This window comes from Salvelinus sp. IW2-2015, linkage group LG3 (assembly GCF_002910315.2).
Source record: "Salvelinus sp. IW2-2015 linkage group LG3, ASM291031v2, whole genome shotgun sequence".
In the NCBI taxonomy this organism is placed as follows: Eukaryota; Metazoa; Chordata; class Actinopteri; order Salmoniformes; family Salmonidae; genus Salvelinus; species Salvelinus sp. IW2-2015.
The window spans coordinates 9,918,374-9,928,498 of NC_036840.1; the positions used below are offsets into that span (position 1 = coordinate 9,918,374).

Below are 10,125 nucleotides of genomic sequence, written 5' to 3' on the forward strand. Positions count from 1 at the left end.
CAATGACTATCTAACACAACACTGGAACTCTTCCAAGTCAGGGTAAGCTTTTGGTTTTACTAATTTATTGCCACCGGGGCCCGCCAGTGTAACTGCTAAACTGCATACTGACTGTACACTGTAACGTCACTGCATGATTGTAGTGGGTTTGTTTACTAACGCGTTAGTTCTATTAGCTATGTTGACTATGACATTTCTTTAGCTAATATGGGGACAACGATATAGGCTGTGTGTAGCGGCTATGGTTTGGCTTGGAAAGGTTCTTTCGCCTGGTCACATACAGCTGAAAAGGTGAGAGGAAGAGAGCGCATAGATGCGAGAAGGAATACAACGTGGCTGCTATGAAAGTGAACTGTGTTTATGAGTGATCAGGGGTGTATTCATTCAGCCAATTCTGTTGAAAAACTTTTCCCGGAAGCAAACGGAACAAAAACGGGGACAAACATAACAGATTTTGTTCATTAGAAACTCCTGTTTGCAACTTGTTGGACTAATGAATACACCCTAGATCAGCTCGATGCAGGCAAGAGTGTTCAAGGCGGTTTTGAGTGTGTCACTGTCTGTCACCTCAAATTTTTCTCTCGACCTGTGTGATCCTTCATTGTAAACTTTTATTCATAGGCTAGCTTGTAGCAATCTCATGATGGGTATAGGGAAAGTCTGAGTATCATGTAGTAGCCTAAACCAATCGATGTACATTGAGCTGGGTGAATGGAAAATGAATGACAGTCATCCAATACGCTTTAATAGAAATAAGGCCATGCTCATAAATGTTTAAAAAAAAAAATCTTAAACAGCATCGATCGCCACTGTTCTTCACCACATGTATAAGTGGACCTTCGGCTAGCGAGCTGTGATGGAGTCAGACACTGAAAAACCTCAAAATCTCACCTGGAACCAAAATATCAGCTGTGTCGACACACACCGATACACACATTGTCACTGATACACACACACACACCATTCTACAAGCCCACACTGCACAGACTGTGTGAACACACACTGTCACACACTATTTCACACACAGTTATACACACACCAACAAACACTGTTCTACGAGCCCAAACTGCACAGACTGTGTACACACACTGTCACACACACTTCTCTCCAGACTCATCCATGCAGGACCAGCCAGGGGGCTCTACTGTACTCTGCATATCATTTCATGTCATTTGCACAGAGCTCTGAGCACACAGCGGGTGTTCATATAGAACAAACCATTCTCCTTAGAGAGTAAAGCTATCCATGCTCAATGACGTGTGAACAGAGTTAATATTAAGTAGCCTGTCTAGGGATGATTATAGGGCATTAACTCTTCTGCCAGCCTAGATTACCCATACTCCTCTGCTTTACTACTATTCCTGGCCTACATTACCCACCCTTCACCACTGTACTGAGCCAATACCCATCCTCCCGTGCTCCAGCGCCATTATATCTTGCCTGTGCATTTCTTGGGGCTTCCGGGACGCTTGCCATGCATCCCCAGCTTGCAGCCGAAGTTCTCCTCCCAGAACTCAGCGAACCACACGTTCCTCCTGTTGTTGGACAGAGAGCGGCTCCGGAAGTACCGGTCAAACGCTGTGGGGGAGAGGATGAGGAAGGAAGAGAGGAAGGGGGAGAGGACAGAGAGAGGTAGGAGAAGAGGAGGGGAAGAGGAGATAGTGAGGGAGAAGAGGGAGGAGTGAGTGAAGGGAGGGAAAGAGCGGCGACGAGGGAGGGGTCGTGACGTGCACATGACCACGTTAAAACTACAGAAACCTGTAAACATCTGGTATGGCGTGATGTCAACCTTGTCGAGGGTATAATGTGTCTTTAACACTTTCCCCTCAAAACACTATCATCTAAAATGGCTTCTGTCTGTACCGTCCACGGAGGCTCGTTTGGGCAGGATGGTAACGGCTCCCTCAGCCACCCGCTCCTGGCCAATCACAGGAGAGATCTTGGAGCCCCAGCTGTCTGACCCCACCCACAGGAAGTGACCAGTCTGGTTGTTGTGCTTGGCCGCGTTCAGGATACGCCTGAGAGAGAGATAGGAGGAGGGAGAAAGGGGGTAGGGGGAGGAGGGAAGAGAAAGAGGAAGGGGAGATAGAGGGAGAGAGAAGGAGTCAGGACTGGAGTTTACAACCGACAGTTGGCATACCGGGGTAGAAAGGTACAAGGGTGTGTGTGTAGTGATGTAGGGATAGGCTATAGAGGTGTAGTCGTGTGTTGTTGTTTTTTGGGGGGAGGGGGCTGTACGACATACCGTATGTCGTCCTCGTTGGCGAACATAATGACAGCCCTGGCGTTGGACGTCTCCAGCAGACGCATGGTGATCTTATCAAACTCCCCTGGCTTGGGTTCACGCGGGATCTTCAGAGACTGGGCTATACACACCCCACCTAGAGGGAGAGCGGGGAGGGAGAGAAAAAGAGCGAAAGAAAAGAGAATATTTTAGTATCTGAATCGTCCTCCTCAGTATGAGAACATCGTAAACAGCATTGTGGCTCCCACTGCTGTGATAGAGAAAAGACAAAGAGAGCTAATAGTGTTGTTGGTCACGTCCCGGATCGTGAAGTGGCAGCCTGTTGCCTTCCCGCCAGCACACAGGACCAGGATTTACACAAACACAGCGTGACAGGACATATTGGAGCGGACACACACACAGCCATATTTCATATTTAATGTTGCTGTTAATAACTCACAGTGTAGTGTTGTATAATAAGCCTTGAAACGTGATGTGTGTGTGTGTGTTGTGTGTTGTGTGTTGTGTGGTGTGTGTGTGTGTGTGTGTGTGTGTGTGTGTGTGTGTGTGTGTGTGTGTGTGTGTGTGTGTGTGTGTGTCTCCTCAGCCAGTCTCATTAAGTTCCAGGCCATTAAATGAACATCTGTAGTGTCTGCAGAGCTCTGTATTACTGTACTTAATCAAAGCAGCGTTCTCTCCACTCACACACACAATCCTGTAGAAAAATACTAATTAGCACCAAATTAATGTCCTCTCTAGAATAATGGTTGGTGTGAGACACCCTCCAAAAAGGCCTGCTTCTGTTCTGTTGCTCCTCACTGCAGTCGGTCTCATAATAGGGCTACGCAATGTGTTGTACTGGGGATTGATAGGTCATTAATAACTGTCCCATAGAGGACAAGGGTTCCCAAATAGAGACAAAGCATCTGCCTCATCACGGTGCTATTAAAGTTGTATCTCCCAGGTCAAATGACTTGACCCTTCAACCAACAAGTTTGACAGACGAATTCCAACAAATTGTATTTTGAAAAGACAATATTATTCAATTTTTGTCCTGTAAATCACTTGGCTGTTTTGTCTCTTCCTTCAAACCCATCTRTCAACTCATCTCTCATGTGAACTAACCATAGTCATTACACTCTGAATAAACTCAGCCTCTTTCCCAATTCAATTACCATTCATTTCACAGTGGTTTCTCTCGTTCACGCTCTCAAAGCCGGGTCCCGATTTCCAAGAACTGAAAAATTGCTCTTTCATGTGGCGAAAAACTGTTTATCAAAGAAAAACAAATTATTATGCACCCAGAGTTAACTTTCAAACGCTTCTTTTTCTAATGGATGGTACTTGTTATCGTCGACATGTAGGGACCAGTGTGCGTTTTCCATGAACACACAAACCCCATCGCTTACAGAGAACCAACAACCAAAGACCCCCCAATAAAAAATTTAAAAGAAACCAAAAAAATCGTTTCGTGCGTGAAGAGAGAGCGAGAGAGAAGAGGAGAAAGAGAGAAGAAGAGAGAGAGAGAGAGAGAGAGAGAGAGAGAGAGAGAGAGAGAGAGAGAGAGAGGAGAGAGAGAGAGGAGCGAGAGCGAGAGCGAGAGCGAGAGCGGGAGAGAGAGACGAGAGAGAAGACAGAGAGAGAGACAGAGAGACAGAGAGACAGAGAGAGAGAGAGAGAGAGAGAGAGAGAGAGAGAGAGAGAGAGAGAGAGAGAGAGCGACAGATGGCAGTGGATGACTCAGAGTATTATAGTGCACCCTGGTGGTGACACCAGCTTCCACTACAGAGAGCCTAGCGGTCAGTACACCTGCCCTACAGACACACAGCTCCAAGTGAAAACCACTAACAAGCTACTGAGAACAGAAATACAGGAATATGTTTTCACAGTGGGAGTTTGTGTACATACAGAGACTGAGTAGACTCTGGGTAGAAGTTGAGGCAGTAAACACACATATCTAGCATCATATCACCCCAGTGGATGATGTCGTGGAGTAAATTAAATGAATGGATTGAAACGTACTCTGCAGGCTTGACTCCAACAGCCGTCTCCTTCTCTGCATATCATCTTTAATCACATGATTATCAGTGCTTTATGAAAAGTCCATCTCACCTCCTGTGATCAGGAAAGATATACAGCTGAAGTCGGAAGTTCACATACACCTTAGCCAAATACATTTACACTCAATTTTTCACATCCTGACATTTAATCCAAGTAAATATTCTCTGCTTAGGTCAGTTAGGATCACCACTTTATTTTAAGAATGTGAAATAATAGTAGAAATGCCATCTATTGTGTGAGTTGCACCAGTCCCTTCTGCAGCAAAGCACCCCACAACATGATGCTGCCACCACCGTGCTTCACGGTTGGGATGGTGTTCTTCGGCTTGCAAGCCTCCCCCTTTTTCCCTCAAATATAACGATGGTCATTATGGCCAAACAGTTCTATTTTTGTTTCATCAGACCAGAGGACATTTCTCCAAAAAGTACGATCTTTGTCCCATGTGCAGTTGCAAACCGTAGTCTGGCTTTTTTATGGCGGTTTTGGAGCAGTGGATTCTTCCTTGCTGAGCGGCCTTCAGGTTATGTTGATATAGGACTTGTTTTACTGTGGATATAGATACTTTTGTACCTGTTTCCTCCAGCATCTTCACAAGGTCCTTTGCGGTGTTGTTCTGCGATTGATTTGCACTTTTTGCACCAAAGTACGTTAATCTCTAGGAGACAGAACGTGTCTCCTTCCTGAGCGGTATGACGGCTGTGTGGTCCAATGATGTTTATGCTTGTGTACTATTGTTGTACAGATGAACGTCGTACCTTCAGGCGTCTGGAGATTGCTCACAAGGATGAACCAGACTTGGTGAGGTCTACCATTGTTTCTGAGGTCTTGGCTGATTTCTTTTGATTTTCCCGTGATGTCAAGCAAAGAGGCACTGAGTTTGAAGGTAGGCCTTGAAATACATCCACAGATACACCTCCGATTGACTCAAATTATGTCAATTAGCCTATCAGAAGCTTCTAAAGCCATGACATAATTTTCTGGAATTTTCCAAGCTGTTAAAGCACAGTCATCTTAGTGTATGTAAACTTCTGACCCACTGGAATTGTGGTATAAGTGAAATATCTGTCTGTAAACAATTGTTGGAAAATTACTTGTGTCATGCACAAAGTAGATCTAACCGACTTGCTAAAACTATAGGTTTGTTAACAAGAAATTTGTGTGGAGTGATTGAAAAACGAGTTTTAATGACCCACATAAGTGTATGTAAACTTCCGCTTCAACTGTATGGCTAAGGTCTTTATCAGGGTGTGTAACGTGCTTCTATTACAAGTGATAATCACATCCAGCCTGTTTCCCAATCGTGGATCACATTATCTTTTCCCAGGATAATGAACTCGCTCTCCCAATTCATTTTCCCCCCGTTCCATTACCCCACTAACATATTGAATTAAGATGCTGACAAGATCGCTGTTCTCTCTGCCTCTACTCTACATTCCTTTTTGTCTTTTATCTCCCCCTGCTCTCTCTCCTCCATCATTTTTTCAGTCTTAAAACCTTACTCCTGCAGCAGTAGTTGACCTGTGTATGTATGTGTATGTGCGTTTGTGTGTATGTGTGTGTGTTGGTGTGGTGTGTGTGTGTGTGTGTGTGTGTGTGTGTGTGGTGTGGTGTGTGTGTGGTGTGTTGTGTGTGTGTGTGTTGTGGTGTGGTGTGTGTGTGTGTGTGTGTGTGTGTGTGCCTCTCACTCTGCTTCTGGTTGTATGGGACACAGGCAGAACAATCTGGTTTTAGAGAGAAACTGTTCATCTCCCCCCAAAAAAGTATAATTCAACTGGCGAATCACACAACTCAGCCCTGTGTGACTTATTGAACAGTTTTATAAAAGTCCATTTCACAGTGGGAAACTGTTTTATTCTCTGTATCTCACCTACACAATATAATCATGTTAAAAATAAAACATTTGTTGCTCAGACAGAGAGAATATAATTATTTTATACCCTTCAGAAGGATTCACCCCTATGTGTGTGCACAACATGCATGCTAACCTTGTGTGTGTATGTGTGTGTGTGTCTGTTGTGTGTGTGTGTGTGTGTGTGTGGTGTGGGTGTGTGTGTGTGGTGTGTGTGTGTGTGTGTGTGTGTGTGTGTGTGGTGTGTGTGGTGTGTGTGTGTGTGTGTGTGTGTGTGTGTGTGTGTGTGTGTGTGGTGTGTGTGTGTGTTCTTCCTGCTGTGACATCACTAGGAGTGCTCCTACCTGCTGGGAGGACTGACTTCAAACAGCTCCTCTTTTATTTATTTTTATTTAACCTTATTTAACTAGGCAAGCCAGTTAAGAATACATTCTTATTTACAATGACGGCCTGCCAAAATGCAAAAGGCCTCCTGCAAGAAGGCCCCTTATCACCTGACGGGGGGTTCCCCTCCCGCTAAGTAGAATGCCTAATAATGTTAGCGTCAAAGCGCTAGCTGCCGAGGTGACCAGGCATTTGTAGCGGTAGCGGTGACTGTGTGGTGTGAGCGTGTGCGTGTGTGTGTAGAGGAGAGAGCTGCCGATAAATCTTTCATTACGAGACATCGCTCTACAAAACCCGAGCATTCTCATTTCTCTCTCAGCCTGAATGTGGGACACTCCACAATCACACTGACACACACACACACACACACACACACACACACACACACACACACACACACACACACACACACACACACACACACACACACATCAACACACACACGACCCACACATCTTGTACCTTGTGGACATACAGTCAGCCATTCAAACATTCTTACCCTTAGCGAACTATCTACCTACTCAACTACACTACTAACCAACACTACAACACACCTACAACACTACTACCATACCACACTACCCACACAACCAACCAACCTCCCCACCCACCACACCACACCCTCACCACCCCAGCGTCGTTCCGTTCGGAATCGCATTCACGTCCTTTTCCATTCCCCTGATTCTAACCCTAACCCAGGGGTCGGGAACCTTTTTGACTAAGAGAGCCATGAAAGCAAAACATTTGGAAATTTATTTCAGTGAGAGCCATATAATATATTTTAAAAGTGAATTCAACTAAATGTCAGTATAATAAGCCTCTGAATTTATTCTTAAATAATGTTGTTATATACTCACCATTAATGCGACTTCTGGTGCTTGCATGGATTTGCTGATGTCTTTGTAGTCTGGTTGGTACTTGGTGAGGTTAAGCTTCATGCAAGCGTTGAGGCTTTCATCCGTTAAACGTGATCGTAGGTTGGACTTGATGTTTTTAAGATGTGAGAATGACTGCTCACATGCATACGTAGATCCAAACATGGTCAATACAGCAATACTCACACGCTGCAGTGTGTGTAGTGAAGTGAGTAGACAGCGAGCGCGTTCCAAGTTTTGAGAATCAGCTGGTCTTCGGGTTGAAGTTTTTTCATTTCTGTCCAACATGTGCTTGCTCGCCAACTCCGCTTTCTGTCGTGATTCTTTCCAAATCTTCATTCAGTGACTTGAACTTATTCACCCACATGTCTGAGGCCTTCAGGTCAGCCACTTCTGCTTCAAAATCTCTGACGGAGACACCAGGAATGTAACTCAGGTCGGCTGTGTTCAGTGAACACTCGTTTGGAAGGGTGATGAACTTAAAAGAGACAAGTGTGCTCACGAAATTCTCCAAAGGTGTGCTTTGAAGGACTGTAGGAGACTGGATGTGCAGCGAGCTAGCTGGGGAGATCAAAGTTTTGAATAGGCTCACTTGCTGTGCATGCATCTTTAAATTGGCTCAGTTTTTCAAAATGTAGTAAACGACCTGTTTCAAGATCCATGATGAAAAGTTCTAGCTTGTTTTCAAAAGCAAACACAGCTTGTTGAAGGGATAACACTGTATTTCCAATGCCTTGCATTTTCACGTTGAGCTGGTTCAGATGTTCAGTCATATCTACGAGATAGTAAAACTTGAGGAGCCACTCAGTTTCGGCTAGCTCAGGATGCTCGATGCCTTTCATTTCAAGGAAAGTCCGGATTTCTTTCAGGCAAGCCGCAAAACGGCTAAGCACCTTCCCTCTTGACAACCAACGCACATTGCTGTGCAAAAGCAGACCAGGATAGTTATTTCCAACTTCATCCAGCAGTGTTTTAAACTGGCGATCATTTAAGGCTCGAGCAACAATAAAGTTGATCACACGAATGACCAGCGACATCACTTCCCCAAACTGCCTGTCACACATCTGAGCACAAAGTGCCTCCTGGTGTAGAATGCAATGGAAACTTAGGATGGGTCTATTTTCATGTTCACGGAGAAGCGCCACAAATCCTTTTTTATTCCCCACCATACACGGAGCACCATCAGTACACACTGAGAGAAGTTTATCATAGGTAGATTTTTTTCTTGAGCAAACTCCATGAAAAACTTAAATAAATCCTCACCTCTTGTGGACCCTTTTAATGGCAGAACTGCAAGATTTTCTTCGCGCAGTGTGTCACCAACAGCATATCTTGCAATCACGCTGAACTGCGACAAATGGCTCACGTCTGTTGACTCATCCAAAGCCAGGGAAAAGAACGGCGCTGCATTTATGTCCTCACTTGCGTTCCTCCACTTTGTTTGCCATCACGATGGTACGATCATGAACAGTTCTTGCCGACAGAGGCATGTCTTGTATCCGTTTAATTATCTTGTCTTTGTTCGGAAGATCATCAAAAAGTTAATTGGCTACATCCAGCATGAACGTTTTAGCATACTCGCCATCTGTGAATGGTTTTCCGTTCCTCACTATTGCTAAAGATCCAGCAAAGCTAGCGAATTATAGTCACCTTGCCGGGTCCATACGCAGAGTTGCTGCTGGCTAGCTTGCACCCTGCTCAGTAGCTCTTGGCACGCTTTCTTTCTGCTGTCTCCCGCAGGGTATTTTGATGCAAAGGTAGCATGGCGCGTGTCGAAGTGCCGCTTTACATTCGACCGTTTCATCGATGTAATTTTGTCATTGCAAATTAGACACACCGCAGAACCTGCTCTCTCCACAAAGGCGAATTCTTCGGTCCATTCGTCCTGAAATGTACGATACTCGTCATCTTTTTTTCTTTTCGCCATCTTCTTCGTCGAAGGTTAGCTTTGAGCTAAGATGACCGAGCAGACTGATTCAAAAGGAGGCGTTTACCTGTTTTACCTAGCAACGGCCAACGTAGGCCAGTATCATTTAATTAAAATAATGGACAATTGCTCCTGCAGCCCTGAACAGGACATGAGCAGTGAAAAAATCGATGGATGGATTAAAACAAGGAGTTGTAGCGATGAGACAAGATAGTAATTACTAGCGATTGGATACCACGAAAATTGGGGAGAAAAGGGATAAAATGTATTTTTTTTTTAAAAACAAAAAAAAAGTGAGAATATTTGGTTTTATCTGCGAGCCAGATGCAATCATCAAAAGAGCCACACCTGGCTCGGGAGCGCATAGGTTCCCGACCCCTGCCCTAACCCTACAACTAACCCTAGCTCCTAACCTTAATATTTAACTTAATTCTAACCCTAACACTAATTCTATTCTTAACCTTAACCCTAAACCCCCTAGAAATAGCATTTGACCTTGTGGGGACTAACAAAATGTCCCCAGCTGGTCAACTTCTTGTTCGTTTACTATTCTTGTAGGGACTTCTGGTCCCCACAAGAATAGTTAAACACGTCCCAACACACACAACACACAACACACACACACACACACACACACAACCACACACACACAACACACACACACACACACCACACACACACACACACAACACAACACACACACACACACACACACACACACCACACACACACAACACACACACACACACACACACACAAGAACACCAACAGCACAGCAGACAGTGATCGGGAGTGCTGTCGACCC

The 10,125-nt window shown here is 44.8% G+C and overlaps 1 pseudogene; it reads right to left on the reverse strand.

Moving 5' to 3' along the window:
* Positions 1-10,125, reverse strand: part of LOC111956064 (metabotropic glutamate receptor 8-like) — a 190,284-nt pseudogene that overhangs the window by 92,478 nt on the left and 87,681 nt on the right.